Source organism: Netta rufina, assembly GCF_964035555.1.
Source record: "Netta rufina genome assembly, chromosome: 1".
NCBI classification, from domain to species: domain Eukaryota; kingdom Metazoa; phylum Chordata; class Aves; order Anseriformes; family Anatidae; genus Netta; species Netta rufina.
This window is the reverse complement of record NC_140123.1, coordinates 177,666,633-177,690,846: the sequence shown is the minus strand read 5'-3', so window position 1 is coordinate 177,690,846 and position 24,214 is coordinate 177,666,633. Positions and strand designations below refer to the sequence as shown.

Below are 24,214 nucleotides of genomic sequence, written 5' to 3'. Positions count from 1 at the left end.
TTCAGCTTGTTTCATCAGTAACCAAAGAGATCCTTCATTATTATTGTTGATTGTGTATGGAAAAAAAACATACGTTTACACATAATATTTTGTATTGTCTTATTATTTTTAATACTGAAGAATCAGTACTTCTGTAGCTGAAAAGTTAATCGTATATGATATATATTTTTTTTTCTTTTTTTTTTCTTTTAATGTGCTTGTGTTTATTATTAAACCAAGTACATTTTACGTATTTTTAATATCTCTTTTGGGACTGCTATATAAACATTCCTTGTATATCTTGCTGAAGTAAATATTCAATGAAAATGTGTATCAATTACATTGCAGTATCTGAATATAATGCTTCATTCATTTCTCAAGTATAGTAAAATGTTACTATTGATTGCCATATTTATTTGAAATTACGTAATTAATATATAAATACTATACAATTAATACTATAAATATATAGTGTAAGTATACTCTGAATGTCTAGTAAAGCTTTTACATGTTAGAAATTAGGAGAACTAGAAAAATGACACCTTTTCAGTTGCAGATTAATGAGCCAGCTTGTTTTCATATTTATTGAATTTTACTTCAGATAGGATAGTACTTAAAAAATTTAACAGATTACACAAAAGGTCTTTAAACATTTCAGCTACAATCATGCAATTATCAGAACTTCAGACAAGATGAAAATAACCTATAGCTCTTTGAAGACACATCTGTGTATCAGTGAGATGATAGGTTCAATGACTGAAAATTCTCTATTCTCTAGGCAGTAGTCTAACCTTCTTAAATGCTCCAGCCCTGTAGACTCTCTGAACTCTTCACTGTCTGTGTCTTGTCATCTTTGTTTCATAAAGCTGTTTCATTGGTCTTTGAACCCATCTTAGTTAAAACTAGTGCAGTTTGTTTGGACCTTAATTGCAGTAAATTCACAATTACTTTGATTGGCTTTTTATTTTTTTTTTATTTTTTTTTTTTCCCCAAACTAATTAAGAAAACTGAAAAAAGGTACAAGAAATTTCCAAGAAATAACTGTCATAATTAATTTTGGTGACAAACATACTAACATGTATCTATAAAAGCAGAAAGAAGCAGAACAAGAGCAGATTAGATGAGCTTTATTTTTCTCGGTTGTTAGGGTTTATTTCCTTCCTTTCCATTAGCTCAGCCCCTCCATCCTCCTCTTCTTGAGCTGGGGTGATATTCTTGCATATATTGACTGGAAAATTTAAGCTAGAAAATTCTGCTGGCCCTTCTTATTTATGGGTGTATATTCTGCAAAACCAGTGTCAGAGAGATGTTAATAATAAGGGCTTTTGTTCCTCTGGCTTTTCTTGATTTTCTTTTTCCGTTCATGTTGTGTAAAGAAACAGCCAAATCTGTCTACATCTGCTACATTTACAAACAAATTCAGTGAAGTTCTTTAGGTTTGTAGACATATTCCTACACACATGAGGCAACTGGGGAAAGTGAGGATCCAGGCTCAGCTGCTGGATGGATGGGGTGTCTGAGCCTAGTTACTGAAGGGATCCATGATTGGAGGTTGGGTTGTCTGTATCAGCAACTGATATGGACTGCAGCGTTGGGGGGCTTATACATCCACGTGCCAACAAAGCCATCTGTAGTCACACAAATTACCTTATACAAGTTATGAAATTTTAATTGTCCCAAGAATTCAACTGTGATATGCCTCAAGGCATATTTGTAAATTTATATTTGCATGTATATATTTATAAATATGTATGAATTTATATGGATATATATAAATATAAGATTTATATATATAGGATATACATATATCTACACGCATATATGTAGATGATGAACTAAAGACTATGTCTGTTAAGTTTGAAGATGTTACAATGGTAGAAGTATCTGCAATCATTTTGGAGAATGATATTATACCACAGTAATCTGAACTCAGTAATGATGAGCAGAGAGTCTGATTGAATAATTACGAATGCACATGCTGGATTAGATTTAAACAAAATTTGGAGATTACAGTGAACTGTAGTTGAGCATGCATCAACAATGTGCTGTTATGAGTAAGGAAAATACACACTTTGTGAAAAACAGTATAGTCCATAAATGCAGAAAACAGTATTTTGCTTTCATTCATCTGCAGTCTGCTTCTAGGCACCAGATTCAAGAAAAATGAGGGACAACAGGAGTCTTTAGAGGGAAGCAACAAAAAAGAAATCAGAAAAATATGACCTATAAGAAATGTTGGAAGGACTTGTGTTTATCTAGTCTGGACAGCCCGGGGCAGAAAGTCTTCAAAATCATAAAAGGTTGCTGTCAAATGGAAGAGAATTATTGATTTTCTAATTCCATCATGTACAGGAGAGAAAGCATTGGGCTTAAAATGCAACAATATGACTTTCGGGCTAGACATGGGGAAGGAAACATATGAATTTTAATAATAATAAAACATTGGATTAGCTTGTTTTTCATTGCAAGGTTTTAAAAATTGCTTAGACAAATATTTATCTGGACTGTCTGTAATTTGAGACAAGAGAACAGGTTAAACTAGACCTTGAGATCCATGACAGTTATTCTGTATATTCTGTGATTCTGAAGGTATTCTGTTTACCAAGATTAGTAAACTTGGTGTTTTCTTTAATGATGGGCAGGAAGGCAGCTGCATTAGTATCCTTTATATTTATAGATTCAGTATATGCAATCCTAACTATTACAGTAGCCTCATGTACCACTTGTAATAAGTATCTAAGAAGATACCTGATTCCTGTAAAAGAAACCATTTTATTACACATTGATATCAAATTACTGTGCATGATATTTTACATCATCTCATAACTAGCTGAATGGAAATAGCTCAGTGAAATCATAAGCTGAACATGCTACTGATTTGAGTAAGATATGTAACAGATCATTCATTATCCAGAGCATGAAGAACAGACCGTATTGCTAAAAGCAGAAGGGACCCAGCAGCAGCAATAACACAATCACATCTTAAAAGGTATTACTGATATATGATTTTCAACTTCCTGATGTGAAACACATGCTTGTTCTGGCAATAATTAAATCTGGGGCAAAAGTCGCATGGACTCAAGCTATGAACGATGCTTCTAAGTCACCATCCTTCCTCTTCAACCCCAGCTTTCTGACATTTTGTTGCTGGCTCATATCTGCAACACAATAGGGAAATGGCTTCATAGGAGGTATATACGAAAGAGCACAAGGGAAATGTAGGACATTAAAAAGTGATAAGTTGATTTGACATTTTAAATCTTTTTTTTTTTCTCCCTATATGAGATGCCACATAAATGCCTCCTTTATGAATGAATATATGGAATTGCATCTGCCTTCTAACTTCCAGACTGCACTTGTAGAGCAAGCTGATGAGACATCATTAGTCTTAGCAGACACAAGCAACTGCATCTGAGGGAGTAACAGGGCAAAACTATACACGTCAGCAATGTGTAAGCATCAAAGCCTCATGAAGAAAGCCAATGAACAAACAAACAGAAAACCATAAAACAACTGAGGAAGTGGAAAGCTGGTGCAATGAATGAATAATTAACCTAATGCACATTGGGATTCGTAAGTATGAATACAGAACGCCCTGTGACAAAGAAACAGTCACCATAGCAGAAGATGGGGTGATTTCCCTGTCTTCCACCCATTCTTTTAATATGACTTACCTAGATGATGCACCATGAAGACTAGCAAGCTGTCATGGGTTGCACAGTGAAGCCTTCACAAAAGGGAGAGTTTAGTGCAGAACTATCCAAGGAAAAAGAAAAAGCAAAGCCAAGACACCAGACAGTGCTTTAATAAACAAGCAGTTTACTGTAACATCAGGCTGCGCAGGGAATTAGCTAGCAAGGTCCCCTGGGAAACTGCTTTTAGAGGTTTTCAGGTCCATCAGTGCTAGTCACTTTTTAACTACCATCTCTTAGGAGTAGCAATTCCAAAATGTTGGAAAGCAAGCAGGTGGAGCAGAAGACCAGGTTGGCTGAGCAGGGATCCTCCTCTAGAGACAAAGCAGAAAGAGAAAGTGACACTGGAAGCAAGATTGGATGACATGCGAGGATTACAGAGATGCTGTTTGCCATTGTAGGGAGAAAATTTGTGTGGACCAAGCTCAGTTAGAGTTGACATAGGCCAGTACTGTGGGAGACATTAAAAATGGCTTTTTTTTTTTTTTTAAATGTAGGTTAAGAGCAAAAGGAGGACCAGAGAGAATATTGTGCCATTACTTAATGAGAATGGTCACCTCACAAATAGGGACATAGACAAAGCACAGAAATTTAATGCCGATGATGGGCTCTGAGATCCCTGGAGCCCTGTGTTGGAGGACCATGACTGCAGGAATGATAAATTCCCAGCCAACCCCAAAGTTGTGCGGGGTTTGCTGCTCCAGATGGATGCATATAAGTCTATGAGGCCCAATGGAATTCATCCCAAGATACTCGGAGAGATGGCTGATGTCATCATGAGATCTCTCTCAATTATTTTTCAATGGGCCTGGGAATCTGAGGAGGTCCCAGTTGACTGGAAGCTCATCTGGAACATTGTTGCAATTTTCAAGAAGGGCAAGAAAGAAGACCCTGGTAATTAAAGGCCCATCAGTCTCACTACAGTGCCTGGTAAAATTATGAAGATTATTCTGGAAGTTATTGAAAAGCACCTGAAAGACAATGCAGTCATTGGTCACAGACAACATGGGTTTACAAGGGGGAAGTCTTGTTTAATGGATTTAATTGCCTTGTATGACCATGTTACCCACCTCCCTGACCAAGGGAAGACAGTTCACGTAATATTTTTGGATTTCAGCAAAGCTTTCAATTCTGTTTCTCACAGTATCCTTCTGGACAAAATGTACATCATACAGCTAGATAAATACATAACATGATGAGTGAACAATTGGCTGCTCAGTTGGGCTCAAAGGGTTATAGGAAATGGGGTTATATCAGGCTGGCAGCCAGTCACTTGCTTTGTTCCACAGGGCTCCATTATAGGGCCAGTTCTCTTTAATGTTTTCATAACTGACTTGGATGCAGGACTCGAAGGTATACAAAGCAAGTTTGTCAGTGACACTAAATTGGTGGGAGCTGCTGACTCCCTCGATGGTAGAGAGGCCTTGCAGAGAGATCTTGACAAATTAGAGGGCAGGACAATCACCAATAATACGAAGTTTAACAAGAGAAGTGACAGATTCTTCACTTGGGAAGTGGCAATACTGGATATATGTACAAATTAGGGGCCAAAAGGCTGAAGAGCAGCCCCACAGAAAGGGATCTGGGAGTTTTGGCAAGTTGAATCTGAGTCAGCAGTGTACCCTGGAAGCCAGAAGATCCAATTGTATCTTGGGATGCATTAAGCATAGCATTGCCAGCTTGCTGAGGGAATTGATTATCTGGCTCTGCTCTGAACTCACCTCTGCAGAGAGCATCCACAGGAGGACTACTAAGATGGTGAATGGTCTAGAGGGGAAGACGTATGAGGAGTGGCTGACATCACTTGGTTTGTTCAGTGGAGACTGAGAGAAGACCGCATCCATGAGTGGAGAGGCAAGCACTAATCTCTTCTCTATTCACCAGACCAGTGATAGGACCTGAGGGAATGGTATGCAGATGCATCAGTGGAATTTCAGATTGCATATTGAGAAAAGGTTCTTCACTGAAAGGATGGCTGAGCACTGGAACAAGCTCCCCAGAGAAGTGGTCATGACAGCAAGCCTTTTGGAGTTCAAGAAGTTTTTGGACAACACTCTCAGACAAGTAACGTAGTGAAGTCAAGTGATGACAGACATCAGCTGCTGCTATGCAGAATTTTGCTTTTCACAGATCTTTTAATTGACTTAGATTTGTTTTCCACATTATAATCAGAGTTCTGAACACTTTCTCTTTCAGCATATTACAAGTAAAATAGATAGCAGAGGCATAATTTTATAGGCATCCTGCTCAGAAATCTGATGAACTGCTGATGAACCTGCATACTCTTGTGACTTTGGCGATCCTTTGGTTTTGTGCTATACAATGGAATAATCCTCTCTCTTTTGAATGTTTTACTATCATTACTATTATGATCAAGGAAATTACTATTCTCTTCCTCCCCATACCGATATGTCTTATCATGGTCTATTAAGCATCTTGTCCAAGGTCATGTAAGATAATCACAACCAGTTTGGAAAAGAACCAGGATTTCTTCGACCACAATCTGCCTTCCTAATGGCAAGATTGCCCATCATTCACTACATTCAATGTCTTGCACAATTAATGTACAAATGCACCATTTGTGATATAGAATACAAATCTAAATGAAAGAAAGAAAAAAGAAATAAGGAAAAAAAATTCCAAGTAGACGGTTTAACCCTCGATCATAGTATGATGAGACCTGTGCTATTGTGCAGAAATTAATCACAGCTTTTGAAGAAAAGTGGAGGACAAAGGCTGCAAAGAAATGACATGGCTGTTTTTCAGGGGATAGACCAGGAACCCCCGAGGTAGCAGGACCCACATCCTCATCCCTACATCTATACTCCTCTTCAGTAATTCCTTTACGTGAAGTCCATGTGCAGATTATTAAATCACAGAATCACAGAATTTCTAGGTTGGAAGAGACCTCAAGATCATCGAGTCCAACCTCTGACCTAACACTAACAGTCCCCACTAAACCATATCCCTAAGCTCTACATCTAAACGTCTTTTAAAGACTTCCAGGGATGGTGACTCCACCACTTCCCTGGGCAGCCTGTTCCAATGTCTAACAACCCTTTCGGTAAAGAAGTTCTTCCTAACATCCAATCTAAAACTCCCCTGGCGCAACTTAAGCCCATTCCCCCTCGTCCTGTCACCAGGCACGTGGGAGAACAGACCAACCCCCACCTCGCTACAGCCTCCTTTAAGGTATCTGTAGAGAGCAATAAGGTCGCCCCTGAGCCTCCTTTTCTCCAGGCTGAACAAGCCCAGCTCCCTCAGCCGCTCCTTGTAGGACTTGTTCTCCAGGCCCCTCACCAGCTTCATCGCCCTTCTCTGGACTCGCTCGAGCACCTCCATGTCCTTCTTGTAGCGAGGGGCCCAAAACTGAACACAGTACTCGAGGTGCGGCCTCACCAGAGCCGAGTACAGGGGAACGATCACCTCCCTAGCCCTGCTGGTCACACTGTTTCTTGTGCAAGCCAGGATGCTGTTGACCTTCTTGGCCACCTGAGCACACTGCTGGTTCATATTCAGCCGACTATCAACCATCACTCCCAGGTCCTTCTCTGCCAGGCAGCTTTCCAACCACTCATCTCCCAGCCTGTAGCTCTGCTTGGGGTTATTGCGCCCCAGGTGCAGGACCCGGCACTTGGCCTTGTTGAACTTCATACAGTTGACCTCAGCCCATCAGTGCAGCCTATCCAGATCCTCCTGCAGAGCCTTCCTACCCTCGAGCAGATCAACACACGCACCTAAATTGGTGTCATCTGCAAACTTACTGAGGGTGCACGCAATGTCCTCATCCAGATCATCATTGAAGATATTAAAGAGGACCGAGTACCGAGCCCTGGGGAATACCACTAGTAACCGGCCTCCAACTGGATTTGACTCCATTTACCACGACTCTTTGGGCCCGGCTATCCAGCCAGTTTCTAACCCAACGAAGCGTGCGCCAGTCCAAGCCAAGAGCAGCCAGTTTCTTGAGGAGAATGCTGTGGGAGATGGTGTCAAAAGCCTTGCTGAAGTCAAGGTAGACCACATCCACAGCCTTTCCCCCATTCACCAAACGCATCACTTGGTCATAGAAGGAGATCAGGTTCGTCAAGCAGGATCTGCCTTTCATAAACCCATGCTGACTGGGCCTGATCGCCTGCTGGCCCTGCAAGTGCTACGTGATGACTCTCAAGATAATCTGCTCCATGAGCTTCCCTGGCACTGAGGTCAAACTGACAGGCCTATAGTTCCCCTGGTCTGCCCTATGGCCCTTCTTGTAGATGGGCGTTATGTTTGCTAGCCGCCAGTCAACTGGGACCTCCCCTGATAGCCAGGACTGTTGAATAATGATGGTAAGCGGTTTGGCCAGCTCCTCTGCCAGTTCTCTCAGTACCCTTGGGTGGATCCCATCCGACCCCATCGACTTGTGCACATCCAAGTGTTGTATTAGGTCACCAACCATTTCTTCGTGGTACCACAACTTCATCGTACCACAACTACCACATCTAGTACCACAACTTCAAACTTAGCATCATCTAGTGTTATTAAGTGTTTTCAAATTAAAAAAAATAAAAAATGTGTGTGCCCTGTGGTGGATGTGGTGGATATGTGGATGTGGTGGTGTGCGCCATGTGGTGGCATTATCTGTCACGCCACTGAATGCTGTGGGTTGATTTGTTGTTGTTTGTTTGTTTATTTGTTTCAATTTGTGAAATAAAAGATAAGCCAGAAGCTGGTTTATGTATCCACACCTCAAGAGACTTTTAGTAAGAAGGTTACATAGAAAATATTACCAATACTCAAGCTATATCACCATCTGAATATCTTCTTGACTGGAATTTATTTAAAATGTTATTGGACGAGAGGCTTATCTTTGATCTAATTAGCAAATAAAAAGCTGAAGGTATTGAACATTTTTAAATGCAGCAGCTGTATCTGAATATCAGGTTGTACTCATCATACAGTGACAGAACCCCTACTTTAAAAAAAAAAAAAAAAGTTTAATTTTTGATAACTTGTTTGAACTATATTAACCTACCACATCATGCACTATCTTCCACATCACACTCAGAATTTTTATTTAACTCACATTCACGCAGCATTTATTTGACATCTAACCCTTTCTCATATCCTTCTGTTTAATGTCAAAATTTAATTTTATATTCTTTAGGGACTAAAATGTACCACCCTCATTTTTTATTTTTATTTTTTATTTTTATTAAACACTTCTCAATTAATAAATGAAGTAATTGAGAGATTTTTTTAGCAATCTCTATCATTTTATATATTTGATCACAAGGGTTAATCACACAAATAGTCCTGAGTTTTCTGTAGAATTGTGATGTCTCAAGATCTAAGATCAGGCTATACTACTTAACTTCTTAACCTTCTTTAGATGAGCCTGTAATTAAAGAAATGTATTTCCTTTTTTTTTTTTTTTTTTTTTTTCTCCTGCATTCTTCCATGACTGAAATGGATGGTTCCTGAAGCTGTTGTGAAGTATCATAAGGGTTCAGATGGGTGGTCTATTTGTCCAGTAACCCCTTCCTGACAGGGGTCAGTAAGTTATATTTCCTATAATTAAGAGTTTGAAATAACCTGCCATAAGGAAAATTAGTTGCCAACCCCAGGCAGTTAGTGTTGTACCCTGAGCCATGAAAGTTTATATTCCTTACTTATCTTACGCTCTTTCTAATGTAACTGAATGTTCTCATTATCTATACAAATGCTTAATGCTTGCTTCAACAGCAACTTCTGAAAAGTCTCAGTTCCTAAATAGCTTTCAAAGAGTGAGCAGTGGAGTAAAGACTGAAATGTTTAGCTGTAAGTTCTTTTTACCTGTGCTGCTCCCTATGTAAAGTTGAGAGCAATTATTTCTTTCTTGGCTGCTTCTGCCTGTGGGATGCTTGGCCCCCAGTATATGTCTCAAAAATCTGGTAAATGGAAATGTTTTTCTTTTAGTTGTCTTCCTCTATGGAGGAAAAACATTACCCCCATAAAGCATTTTGAAAAATACCTATTAAGACTGATGTCAGTGTTAATGATTATTTTCATGACATCTTACACTTTTAGAGTTTCACCATTAAAGATTACAATGATTCAGCAGGCATATTTCTATGTGTGTGCCAAGTAAGTCACTACGGTCAACATAAATTAGGCACTAGTGTTTAAGAGGGTTGGTCCATAAAATAGACTCTGGCATCTATGCTAACCAGAAGGGTGTATGGGAAGACTCAGGGCAGGCTGAGAAGGGCAGTATTTAATTATTGTATTTAAGGTGATGGGGGCAAGATTAAAAACAGACCTGCAACCTTCTGTGGGGCTACAATGGCTCCATGGGGGAATATATCATCTGGGACCATACCCTGGAGATTTTATTTTAGTACATATTTTGACAGAAAGGTGCTTAAAAATGACTATTTTCTACATGATAGCTAAATGGCTAGCATATTCACCTGCAAAATAGCAAGGTTCAAGTTCAAGGTTTTCCTCAGCCTGAAGAGCTTGCATCAAACAGGTTAGCTGCTACATTGAAATGAGGGGCCTCACAGATATTGCACATAGAAATAGAATGGATATGGTACAGAGAAATAATATTCAGGGAAATATATAAAGCAAGGTGAGGTACAAAGTGCTAGAGGAAAGCTGAAATACCTTTTGCCACAGAGCTCTCAACAACAGAATGTTTTAACTGGTGACTGAGATAAGATATATATCTTTTTTTAAAAAAATATCCACAACAGGAAACAAATTTTATGTAAATTCCTAAAAGAATCTATAATAGCACTACCTAACACCTAGTAGTGAGGTCAGCTGATTTTTAAGGTTTTATTTTCAGTGAAAAGAAGGCTGTTAAGTCTGCAAAGGGAAAGAGCAATTATATCTAAAAATCGAAACAAGGCGCAAACTTGAAATAGAGAAGCTCACAAACACCACCAAAAATTATGACTAAGATGGAAATGTCCACTTTTAGGCTTTATACAAAATGCCTTAGACTTTTTTTCATAAATGATTAAGATTAATTTATTTTCTTCCTGCCAGCCGTCTACAGTGATGCAGGGTAAATGGAAAAGCCATGCCACGATCTTTCAAATAGTTCTACATGAAAACACTATGTACTAAGGGAATTATTTTCTGATACATCTACAATTTAAAAATAAAAATGGGAGAGAGTTTTTCTGTGCCTGCATTTTGAAGAACAGTTGGGATAAAATTAATTTTTCATCTCTTACTTATTTTTCTTTGCTTTTTCATCCACATCCAGTGTTAAATGATGCACTATGAGCAAACATCAGACTAACATTTTTGACTGTAGTTTTTTTGTTTGTTTGCTTTTTTCCTGAAAGATATTAATTGTCCTTAGGAGATGCTGCCCTACAAACAGAGAAGACCTCAGAAGTCACAGTAGAATCCAGAATCTAAATGGATTTTTAGGGTTATTTGTGAACAAGGGATACTAAATTCTCTGCAGAACTTCCAAGCCAAGATTCATTTACCAAATGAATCAGCCATTTGACTGTGGCTGTATGCATAGTCAAGGCCCTACTTAATTGATTTTTGTACACAGACCCTTTCAGAGCATCCACAGGATTTATGCATGTTGAGCTGCCCCCTGAAGTTCCAGTTTCTCTTCAGTGAGTTGAAAAGAGACTTTGATGGTCTCAGTTAAATTCCATGGAACCGAGCCTTAATTTGTATATGATTTAATACTTTGCACAGCAGATTACCATCAGAAAACTTAAACAAATCAAAATCAAGGCCGAATTGTCTCCTAATTCTGCTTGAATTTTATTGCTCAAATTAATCTTGACCTTCCCTTGGATCACACAAAATTATGTAGTTGCAGGTTTCTCCAAGTGCTGATTTCTTTTTTTGATTCACAGTTGGAGAGCACTCAGGCAGTCTTGAAGATGATTTAAAGATTTTTAAAATAATTTCTACCAAACCTAATGCCTATTATTTTTCTACAGAAAAGGTTGAAAAGTCTTAGACATTTTGTTTTAACATACATATATCCGTCAGGGCTTTTTGGTGATTACATCTCCTTACAGAAAGAAAACATCTGAGCAAAGACTACAAGTAAGCTAAAATGTTCACAGTCCAGACAACTTCTGCTTTGTTTTAGGTCCTCTGTGGATTATTGCCACATTATCACCTAGAAATCCCATTCGTGTCACATACTCTAGAAATTAGAAGGAGTTTTATGTGAACAAATGGAAGAATATGTACTTTTCTCTCTTCTTAAATGTTCACACAAGTTTTCAAAAGATTTGTTTTAGCTCTTAGTAAATAAGTTCAAGATTAATTATATAAGTAAGTGAAGTCTTATTTTTTAGCCATGCTAAATACAGTAGTAGCAAGTTCAACAAACTAAGACTTTCTGTTCTCTCTTTACAGTTGGTTAAATTTATTTGGATTGCCTTATGGCACAATTCCAAATCCAAACTGACACTGAGTCCTCAATAACTGAGTGCCAAGCATGAATGGACCTGCTGCTCAGGGGTTGATTTTTCAATACTTTTAAAAGCAGATCTTTCTACTTTTAAGGCACTGTAAATGATATCCTTAGTCTGCTGAATCAGTAGCCAGTACTGAAAATCATTGCAGGGGTGTGAAGCTAAGTCTGAATATTTATGCTTTTTTGCTAACTGGATTAAAAAAAAATATATAAAAACATAAAGAAATAAAGAGAGAGAGAAATTTCCCCTATCTTATCTTTTTTAATAATTTGTATTTGGAACAGACCCTTCTCAGAAGTAGGCAGCTGAAAGTTTTAAAAATCACTGAAAACTTCTGATTTGATTTTCTAAAATACTTGAATGACTTAAATGAACAAGTTTGTTTGAAAAGTAATGGAATTTTCTATCTTAAATCATTTTGGGATAAATCCAAAGAGCAAATTAGACATCTAGCAGTCAGCACAACTGCTTTACTCTATCACAGACTCAGGTACAATGAGTCTATTCTGTCTTGCATATTTTTTTTTCACATACACAGACAGAGATTTAACTTAATCCTATAGTTATCCTATAGTTATCTAAAGTATTAAAAGCTGCATTCACAAAAGCTTTTGGGTGTTGCACTACTTCTTTTGTGAGTTAACATCTTCAATCCATGTTCCATATAAAATAAAAAAGAACTATGTATGGATTAATGAGATTTCTAAATTGCACTGAACAAGGAAATGTACAAACCGTCCAAAACCAAGAAAGTTAGTCTCTAAGACTGCATCAATACTAGTAAATTAAAATGCCTGCAAAGCATCTCTGTCACAGTTTTGTCTCAGGATAATTAACACTTGTTCAAGCAACTCCTGGAGTTCAAAAGTCTACCTGGGTCTGTGACTATTCTTATAGACAATTTGAACAGAGTGACTGTCTTTTGGAGAATAATAGCTAATTTAATAGTGTGAATGTGGGCCATTGGTATCAATACCAGATAATGAATGGTCCTAGACACACTTCATTTACCTACATTGATATAACATAAGGGACATGGTAGCCATTGCTCTTCTGGGGTGTACACCATCTAATGGAACTAGTTACTCAGTGAAGCTATTTTCCATGCTTGGTAATCATACTCCCATTTTCCTTTGTTAGATTACTTGTCATGGTTGCAGAAAAGCCAGTAACTACTCCACAGGAAGGATGTGAATCTGTATGGTCCAATAAACATCTTTATCTTTTTGCATTTTAGCAGAAACTTTTTTATTAATGGATTTTGGAGCATTTGATCCTGTCTTCTTACCAAACATTTTTGTTCTTTCAACGCCTTTTCCCTCTGCGATATCATTTGCAAAACCATTTTTTTCCTGAGACTTTTCTAATCTCTACACTTTTATAAATTGACACAGAATATTTTCCCATGAGTATTTCCCAGAGTTTCAATGACATTGTCCTCACTTTTCCTTCACAGCTTTCTTTCAAAAAGTCTTTCCTCACATTTACAAAGACATAGCCTTTTCTGCTGTCTGATGTACACACTCCCAGGTTGTGCCCACCTGCTATGAGCATCTTACCCTCCATCCTTTGGGGCTATTTTTCTCTTTTCTCTTCCTTGGGGAAGAAGAGTTAAATAAATAAATAAATAAATTAGTTAATTCTAGCCTGGATATGTCTGCAGAAATTTGGTGTTTTTTATACAAGGCAGCTTCTGCATATTGATGCCTCAGGTCCTCCAAGCTCTGCTGCCCGTTCTCACAAAAGTCAAGTGCAGCTTTTCTCATCAGCATTGCTAGCCACAGCCTTGAAGATCTGGAATGGCTTGGAGGCCTTAGCAGTATTAAAAAATCAGTCAATATATTGGAGAAGATACACTATTTATCTCATCATGTACTGATAGAAGGCAGAGATGGAAGAGAAGAGAACCTTAGCCAAGGGAACAATTCTGCATTTTTACTGAGGTTCCAGGTGAAACATAAACTTGATATCTGTTTGGCTCATTGTGGTCACTTTACCTTGCTGGATAGATACACCACCACAACTGCTCTCTCTCTCCCCCTACTCAGAGGAAGAGGAGGAGAAGGAATTATGCTGGAAAGGAAAAAAAAAAAGGCTCACAGGTTGAGACAAAGATAATTTAACCAAAAGGGAAAAAAAGAGGAAAACAAACAAACAAACAAACAAAAAGCAAGGGCTGTGCAGAAGCACAGAGAGAGAGAAAAAAAGTCTATACTTCTCATCAATGAGCCTGGGAAGCAGGGCCTCAATAAGTGTAGCGATTGTGTGGGACGACAGACATCTTCATAAGGAGAGCTCTCCATCTCCTTCCCCTTTCCTACCTTTTGTAGCTGAATGTGACACCACAAGTTATAGAATATCTCTTTGGTTGGTTTTGGTCAGCTTCCCTGGTGATGTCCCCTCCCAGTATCTTGCCTACCTCCAGCTTACTGGCTCTAGGGGGGTTTGGAGGGAGTACTGGTGCTGTGCCAGCATTGCTCAGCAATAGAAAAATCATTGGTATGATACCAATGGTGTTCTGGCTACAGCATTGTATGGGCTGCTGCAGGGAAAATTACCTTCATCCCAGCCAGACCCAGTACATTTATGGATTGGTAAATTCCATTGTTGATGTTCTTTCCCCCTTCAATGCTATGTAGTAGAGGGCTGGCCATGACTGCCAGGCATCTCCCTGAAGGGAATGCAATGAGAAGCCTAGCAGTTTCCTGGAATTTCAAATTAATTATAAAGTATTTTTAAAAACTTATGGTATGTTGCCTATTTTATGTCTGAAGTATAAACACATCCTTTAAGAATAGAAATATAAGAATATATGTAGTTTAAATTAGTATATAGATTCAAACTCTGAAATATGGAGTAGAAAGTTTAAAATTATAGATAATTAATTAAGAAAGCATATGTTCGGCACTAATGCTACTCCAGGTCTTCAAACATCAGCCAATCAAGTAAATAGAAGAAACTGAACTGATGAACGGTGTTATTTACAATAATATGCTCTTAAGACTACAAATGGGATCAAATACACATTTTACTCTATTCTACCTGCATGGTGGAAATGTGTCTATATGAATAAAACTAATTAGTTACTAAGGGAAAGACTACACTGTTATACTGCAATCAAAACTGATGGGCCTCATCGAAGGTTTAGCATATTACGAGTTGTCAATGCTTGAACAGCAAAACAGGAATAGGATAATTCCCTTTATTAATGCAGACAGTTACCATTCTATTTAGAGAGAAAGAGCTTCAATTATATATTTAAAAATAAATAGAAAAAAAAAAAAAAAAAAGAGAGAGAGAGAGAGAAGCTGTCGCTTTCTACTCCTGACATGAAGAAACTATAGATATTTGTAAGAAGCTGCTAACATGTCTTTTGACTTACTTTCAGTATTTAGTTTTAGGACTTTTGCAGTGTAACAGAATTGTTAGCATTTCTGTTATTCATATACAATAAGTTATTTCTCCATAGCTGTAAAATATAAAAGAATTAAGGCAGTTTTCTGAGTTTCACCTAGAAACTCCTATGTGTATATCCCTGAGGGAGCTACACAATAGAAACTTCATATATTTAGCTCTTGTTTAATATTATCAAAAAATAATGGTTCTATAAATACAGTAATATTTAGGTAAATAATCGGAATGCTCTCTTCTTATTTACTGAACATGACAACTGCCCTGCCCTTTTATGTTACAGTGTTATGAGGAAGAATAATGGCAATGTTGGAGGAATGGGCTTGTGGGAATTGAATCTCATCCAACAGAAATACTTCAAAAAGTGTAAAACGATTTCAAACTTCCTGTAATCATAAGTGTACTTGTGGCTGCTAATAAAAAAATAAAAATAATAATAATAAAAAAAACATAAACAAATAAAAACTCCTCACTGCTTCTACCTGTAGCTCCCCTCCTTCACCCTGTAGCCTCATCAAGGCCCTGTCTCTCGCCCCTGACGCCTGCCAGGGGCTTGCTGCAGCCAGGCCTGTGCTCAGCCTTGGGCCTTGCAGGTTACGTTCCTGCTTGGGCTTCCCTGTGAGGCCTCTGATCTGTCTTGTAGCTACCAACCACACCAGGCCCATGACTCTGGTTTCATCTGGCCACATACCAGGCCCAGCTGCCCACTGCTTTTTCAGTGTCTGTGAGGGCAAGGGTGTGCCCTACCACCTAATGGCCCCTAGCCCCTCTTTCACCCAGCAGCCCCCTGCTGTCCAGCCCTGGCAATATATGGCACCTGGGAGGGCTTACATCACAGAAAGTTCATTTTATTTGTTGGCAAAAGTAATAACAGGAAGGAAGCAGAATGGTTTGTCTCCTATTGTAGTTGAAAGCTGTGTGTAGAAGGAGTGCTGTTTCGCTGCTTCATCTTGCTTTGGCTTACCACAGGCTTGTCATTATCCATGTACAACTTCTTATTTTTCCTCTTCTGTGTACTGTATGTGTTCTGTAATCTTACCAGTGTGTAATATTTAGCAACATCAATAATTAGCTATACCTTACATCCAAAGTAGTCACGAAGTGTTAATATTTTATGGTTTCTGCATGTGCTCTCTCCAGCTATCCATTTTTCATGGTAAACAGTTATTTTAGAAAATATGTGTTTGCCACTGTCTTCTCTGACAAACCTGTGTTTTTACAGAGATACAATGACCACGGAAAGCCTAAAGTCCATGCTGAACCTCCATTTAAACCTTGCCATGTCACTGTGTGGCTGAGAGGGCAATTTGCATAGCTATTCTAGTCCCACGCTGGTTGAATACACTTTCACATTTGCAAATACAACCTAACAATGTGCATTAGGTATAATTTTCAATTGGGATATTGCAGTCAGTATTGGTGGCCAGAGTCCCAGATGTCCCAATACAAGAAAAATGGAACGAGTTGTGAGATTGGCTGGACATATTTCCCACTGTTCTGCTCTCATCATTCCAGGTGAAGAAACATCAAGGGTTAAGCAAATAATGTTAACCCAGTCTGATGATTTGAAATGATTCTGATAAACACCTTGAACTGTAGCTTTACCATTATAATGGAGTCTTTAAATATATATATATATAATATATATATAAGCCATTTTCCAAACTCAAATCTAAGCATTTAAATTCTATTGACATATTATTATTGTTTCTATATAAGTCATCAGTGATATGAAAACTATGTAGTACAATTTTAATGTAAGGAAATATAGCCTTCTGTACACTCACCCCTAGCTTCAAGAAACATTTATTCTGATCCTTTTCAAATCTTTCACCCTAAAGCAACTGTGTTGTCTGCTGTCATTTTTAACTCTCTTCACATCATAGTGTTGAAGGAACTGACATAACAGGCAGTCACTGTGAACTGAAGTGCAGCTTGCATGATCAATTATGTAAACATGCTGACAGTCACATAGTTCACTAGTGTAACATAACAAGGTTTATATATATAAAGTTCCCTTGCTCAAGATGGCAATGGGATATTACTAGGTACAGAACATCTTAAATACAAATTTTCTGAAAACTATAGGCATGAATTTCTTATAAAAAGTTTATCTATTTAGTTTATTCTAGTTTATTACTAAATTGATTCAGATTTTCACATTCTAAATGCAATTAAATTTTCCCAAGCAATTTGTGCTGAGGTGTATAGAACTGCATATTTATAAACACAATAATATAAATACTTGAAATTTACTCTTTGGCAAAAGGCTGTGGTGTTTTATGCCAATTAAAAAAAATGAAGACAAAAGTTTACAAAACAGAAATATAGAGATCATCTTTAATCAGATCTGAAGGATGCCTAGTTCAAAAGAGTAGCTCAGAAACCTACAATACACTAATGTCCGAGTCTGTAGCATTCAATCAACATTTGATGGCTGTTGTTTCTGTTTTTTTTTTTTTCATAACATATTTTTCAATTGAGCTATTTCTTGCATTTTTAGACTGGGTGTGTACTCTCAGTTTTCACCACTTGCAGGCATTGAAGTCAGCAGGTTTTCACATTCAGTTAAGTCTCTGGCTAATGAATGTATCCTCATATACATTATTTTCTTCTATCCTGTTCCATGTATTATATCTAATGATATCCCATTGACATACACTTGAGAAATAAGATGTAAGTATTGGTTTTAATTACTTGTAAAACTCTCTTTTCATAAATTATCTTAACATTTCAGTGGCTCTAGCACAGCTTTTACTTCACCGTGGAGGTGGGTAGGGAGGAATGGGGGGATAGCTCTTGAGAAGAATTAATGTTTTTACTGAAAACTGCATTTAAAATGTATTTGCTTAAAACCTTAGAAGGAAGAAAAAATGATTCAGACTAATGCTTTTGTTTGAAATGTCAATACAAGACGTACTTGTTAGCTCATTAACTTTCTAGTATACTGTCTCTGTCTTTACTATGTAATGGACCATTGTAGATACAAATCAAATATGTTGTTTGATGTTAGGTTCCTTGTCCTAAACTTCATTTGTCATGTTTTTCATATTCCTACTGTGGCCATCACTCTTCAAGACAGAAGCATGTCTCATGTATAGAAAGAAAAGCAATTTTAAAACCCACCACTGTGAAACAGAGGTAAGTAAGAAATCAGCAGGGAAAAAAAAAAAAAAAAGGACTGGAGATATATCCAGATTTCTTATCTCCTTTATATTTCAGCTTATTGTGTAACTGTTCGGGATTGAATGTTTCAATGGATTTGAGAAAACTTTGTTGTTTTGACAAAGGTAAATGTCAGATTAAGTTGGACAGATTAACTTGAAGGAGAAACAATATTATGTGTACACTTACAGTTTTAGGAAGTGGATGAGATGGAAGAAAATTGCCAAGGAATGCTGTAGAGGAAACTTTATTTCACATAAAAGCCTGTCTTGGTAACTCTGTTGCAACAGAAAGAAGTAGAAGAATAGAAGTAAGTGCGGTAACTTATGATAGACACAGAGAAACCTGTACAGCAGATGAAGGGACTGTAAATGTAAATCAAGTATGAACAGATAGTGACATGAAGCATCTGGAAGAAGAAATGGACTTTCTGGAATTTTGCCATGCTAATAGCTTTAAAAAAGAAAAAAAAAAAAAAAAGAAAGAAAGAAAAAAAAAAAAAGCAGAACAGTGAGTGAATTACATAAAGCTGAAGTATTTTAATTATTGCCTGCCTGCTACTAGCAGGCACAGTATTGCAGTATTGATCTTTACTGAGGATGTTGGACCATGTGATGCTCTTTTTAAGATTATTTTCTTTATATTCATTTTATCTTGATTAGTTTTAAGCTGTGTTTTACTTTATGGTATGTGACATCTCAAGAGGATTCTCTTGTAAAGGAAAAACAAATTCTGGAGACAAATAGAATCTGAGAGAAATGTATTTACATAAACATCATGAACAAGCTTTATCACTAGCATGAATTTTTGTAATACTAGAGCACTTCACAGTACAGAGCAAATTTAATTAATTTAATTTTAAAATATTTAAATAAATTTAAAATTTAATTAATATTAAATTAATAAAATATTGGATTCAGCTTTCACTCTGATATAGATTTTCTTGAGAATGAAATTAGTAAGAACAAGATAATGCCCAAGCTTTCAGAGCAGAGTACAGCTCAAGTAAAACAAACCCACATACTACAAGAAAAGTTGATAGAAAAATCATTCTCATGTTACTTTTTCATCAAAGACTTCAGACACAAAATTTTTAAGGGAGAGGAAACAGAGATTTTAAAGTACTGATATTTGGAAAAGAAAACTGCATAAATGGATAACAATTTTTTTAATTAGGTAAGTGTATTAGTTTTGATGGAAGATTTTTAGTGTCTTCCTGGTTTTCCAGAGATTATCATGGAGGTGCTCGAGCGAGTCCAGAGAAGGGCGATGAAGCTGGTGAGGGGCCTGGAGAACAAGTCTTACGAGGAGTGGATGAGGGAGCTGGGCTTGTTCAGCCTGGAGAAAAGGAGGCTCAGGGGTGACCTTATTGCTCTCTACAGATACCTTAAAGGAGGCTGTAGCGAGGTGGGGGTTGGTCTGTTCTCCCACGTGCCTGGTGACAGGACGAGGGGGAATGGGCTTAAGTTGCGCCAGGGGAGTTTTAGATTGGATGTTAGGAAGAACTTCTTTACTGAAAGGGTTGTTAGACATTGGAACAGGCTGCCTAGGGAAGTGGTGGAGTCACCATCCCTGGAGGTCTTTAAAAGACGTTTAGATGTAGAGCTTAGGGATATGGTTTAGTGGGGACTGTTAGCGTTAGGTCAGAGGTTGGACTCGATGATCTTGAGGTCTCTTCCAACCTAGAAATTCTGTGATTCTGTGATTCTGCGATAATTAACAAGAAAATACTTTTTGCTAACTTATGGTCTTATACATTTATCTATGTACTGTATAAATGGGTATATGTCCCATCTGCATTTAACAAAATTTAATTTAAAAGAGACTGGTAAAGAGCATAGGACTAGTTTAGGGCCCAGTAGAGAGGGTTTGACATTAAAACAAAACAAAACAAAACAAAACTCCCTAAGACTTTTATAGCCTCAACTTGGTGATATAGACAAAGGATGCTGCTGCTACCTTCCATACTGCAGGTAGATCAAAGGATTATATTTGAGGGAAAACAGCTAAACTTTGTATTTTAACCATGCCATGTTTTAAAAAACCTGCCACTAAAGAAAACTGAAGGAAGAGGACATAAATTGAATATGGACAGAAGCAGTCAGATCTGGACTACAAGGCAGGTCTGTAAAATGTTTTTTTAAAGACTAGAAGACCATAGTTGAATACTTGTATGTGAGATTATCCAGCCAAAGGAAAAGGGCACTTTCATGAGCACCATGCCAACGCCCTATTAAGGAATGGGGAAATCTCTGAAGAACAGAGTTAATAAATACTGATAGATGAAATAAGTATGAGAATCAAAAAGCCTGAAGTCATAAAAGAAGAAGGAGAAGCATTTATATTTTTCTGGATAGCCAAATCCTACTTCTATATTGAGTATAGTTCTTTTTTTTTGCCTTTAGGCTCAGTCAAAAGGTTACTCTTCAACCATGCTGGACTTCAGCTACGCTTGCTCAACTGGCAGCACGCTTGACTAAGAAGAGATTATTACAGAGCTGTGGCTCCCTGTAGAATGGAAACCCAACATGCAAACAAACAAGGCTGACACTGCACAAAAGAAATTTAAACTGGTAATAGTACCTGGCACCTTCACTAAGCTAAGGGAAATAAGGCTGAGGCAGCAGTTAGGGTTGAAAGTGATTCTCAATTCTTTTTATTCAGATGGACGATGTTCATATTGTGAAAACTGGTAACAAAGGAGTTTGTGGGATTGTACCAAGAAATAGGAGTGTTGTGAGAGTGACTTTTGTTATGGCTAGTTCATCTAAGATTATTTGGAATGCATAATTTAAAGAATCTAACCACCTTTCAACAAAACAATATGGCAATTCATTCAGCCTTTCAGCAGTTTAAAGCTTTTGAGCTCCTTACATACATGTTTAGCTTCTATTTAGCTTATTTTATCTTATTTTAAACTTCTGTGTCTCAGACAGTCTTTCTGCTAGTTTGTTCATTAGTTATGGTCCTTTTTAAAAAAAAAATCCTTTTTTTTTTTTTTTTTTCCTAATTTTATTCTCCCTATTCCTGCTTTTCATTCCTAGTTTACCCTCTGTTGTTTTTTTACTCACCCAGTTATTTTCTTTTCCATGGGTGTTGTTTTGTTTCATGATCTCCAAAATATTGTTATATTGTTTGGAATTTCCAAGAATGTTATCATGCTATCATGCAAATCAACTTTTTGGAAATAACGAATAATAAGGCATTACAAAACCAACCAACCAACCAACTTTTTTTTTTTTTTTCTATTATAATGTTGTTACCTTTGGAATTTACTAGTTATAAATTTAATTCTTATGACTAAGAAAACATAATTGAGATTTAAAGCACAGCTGGAACACAGTGGGGGAAAAAGTCTATTGATGAATACCTTAATAGACAAAGTAAACTGTCTTTAAGTGTATTTTTCTGCTTAAGAAAGCAGAAAGTTTCTTTTTCAAAAATGTGACTTTTTTGTTTCTTTGTTTGAAGTCACATTCTCTCATTTGACAAATTTTGCCTTTACTGGTAGCAATTAAACAGTGACTAATTGGAAGTGTTTCAAATTCTGAGAGTAGGAGAACAGACTGATCAGAAAAACAGAGTTTGAATCAGTGACTAGGCCAGAACCAAAAGGTCATAGGATGTAGTTAAATAAGCCATTGACCTGTAGGGAAGTCTATAACCACATTCCACAATACGGAATATGTTTGAACTCTCTCTAAGAAGAAGTTTAAATTAACTGAAGAGGGAGATGGATAAATTGTTGAAGAAGGAATTAATTGGAGGGCAGATTGAGACTAGGGTTAAGAAGTCTTGTATGGATTGGTTTGATTTTTATCTAGATGAAAACAAATTAAGTGAAAGAAAACAATCTAAAGGATAAAAGGGTTAAGACAGTGTACTACATGGTTTCATGCCTTATGTATGCTGTGTTCCTAATCAATCTCAGTTTTACTGACACAGCTATAAGTGTCTCTAAAGTAAATCAGATACTGCAGGTGGAATGGAAATTATTCAACATGACCGAAGAGTTTCTTTGAAAAATATGTATCCCTGGGCTACAAGTGCTCAAGATCAATGTTTTAGTGCTCTATTACAAATAGCGGACAATATTGCCAGGCATACAAAAATATTCATGAAGTTAACTTTCCTGTCATGGAAATGTCACTGGATTGTCATAAAGAATGACTGTAAAACTATGTATTTCATTTAAAAATCTCTCTATGGAGAAACTATATCTTGTAGGTAAAACAATAACATTCCTGTATGTATTAGTGCATTTAAAGAAAGCAATAATACAGGCACATTTCATATGTGAAGTAGCTATTTTATGGGTTAAGAATTCTATTGGAAAATAATTACTGAAATTAAAAAAAAAAAAAAAAAAAAGAAACAAACCCCCCCCCCCCCACACACACAAAAAAAAACCAGCACTTTTTTATTACTCACAATTTTGTCCATGAAATAAGTATCCATAGGGGAAAAAAAAAAAGGCCTAGATAATTTAGGGATGTACAAGTGTTCACAGGCAAACAGCACATAAGCAGAGCTATGCCCAAGAGGCCACTCTATATGTGAACTTCTCAGAAATGCAACGTCAAGAATGATTTCTATATATAGACTTGGAGACTTTGTAAGCTAAAGTTCAAGGAAGTGAAGTTGGAGGTTAATGATAAGGCAACATATCTGTACAAACAACTGGATGTACCTCTTGATTATCATCATGTGGAAATAAAATTTTAACAATATATATTTTCTCATTGTCAGTCCCTATTAAACAGTATATGCATAAATTATTATTTTATTAGTAATTAGTAAAGGAACTTCTCATACGTAATTTTATCTGGTATATATATTGTGCTTGTTTTTGTCCTTCTTTCTTTCTTTCTTTCTTTCTTTCTTTCTTTCTTTCTTTCTTTCTTTCTTTCTTTCTTTCTTTCTTTCTTTCTTTCTTTCTATTTTTTTTTTTTCAATGCTTTAGGATACATACATATATTTCATTTAGACCATACAAAGTCTAATAGCTTAGAAAAAGACCAATTAGGCAAAATAACCAAACTATTTGTAAACATCTGTGAATTCTTTTATTCCAGAGCTGATTTTGCTATTACCAACTAAATGACCGTATTCAAATTTTGTCAGGAAACTTGTATTACAACTCAAAAGCAAGTAACCGATATATTCAGAATGTGTATGCATATTTAATTTTTCAAGAAATTTCACTTCACCCTATTCATACTTAGGAACTAGTATTAATATATGTGTTTTGTTAGATATTATAAGATGGTGTCCAAGTTGGTAGTGGTAGGTGTTTAAGCATTGTTCACTCTTTATAGACAAGCAGTTTTATTGTTAGCATTATACAAATTCCTGATTAATAAGAAATCAGGATCAGTATAAGAGTTTCCACTGTGCTTTGATTACTAGTTATGATTCTGTTCCAAAGTCATAATTTATCCACAGAGGCCAAGTTAGCTATAAGTGTTTTGTTTTCATTTGTGAAAGAGGATTACTTGAGCGATGGTTTTTTCTAGGGCTTGTATAAGG

The 24,214-nt window shown here is 36.9% G+C and overlaps 1 long non-coding RNA gene across 4 annotated transcripts; it reads right to left on the bottom strand.

Annotated features, from left to right (window-relative positions):
- Window positions 1-84: 84 nt before the first annotated feature.
- On the bottom strand, window positions 85-23,240 carry LOC311214455. Of its 4 annotated transcripts, none has more exons than XR_014618839.1 (4): window positions 23,117-23,240; window positions 5,393-5,569; window positions 3,654-3,985; window positions 85-3,137 (listed from the first exon to the last, which is right to left on the bottom strand). It is a non-coding gene; the product is annotated as an uncharacterized lncRNA (long non-coding RNA). The 4 variants fall into 4 exon arrangements; XR_014618842.1 differs by lacking the exon at window positions 3,654-3,985 and adding an exon at window positions 18,875-18,963 and having other exon boundaries at window positions 23,117-23,227; XR_014618840.1 differs by lacking the exon at window positions 3,654-3,985.
- Window positions 23,241-24,214: the final 974 nt, after the last annotated feature.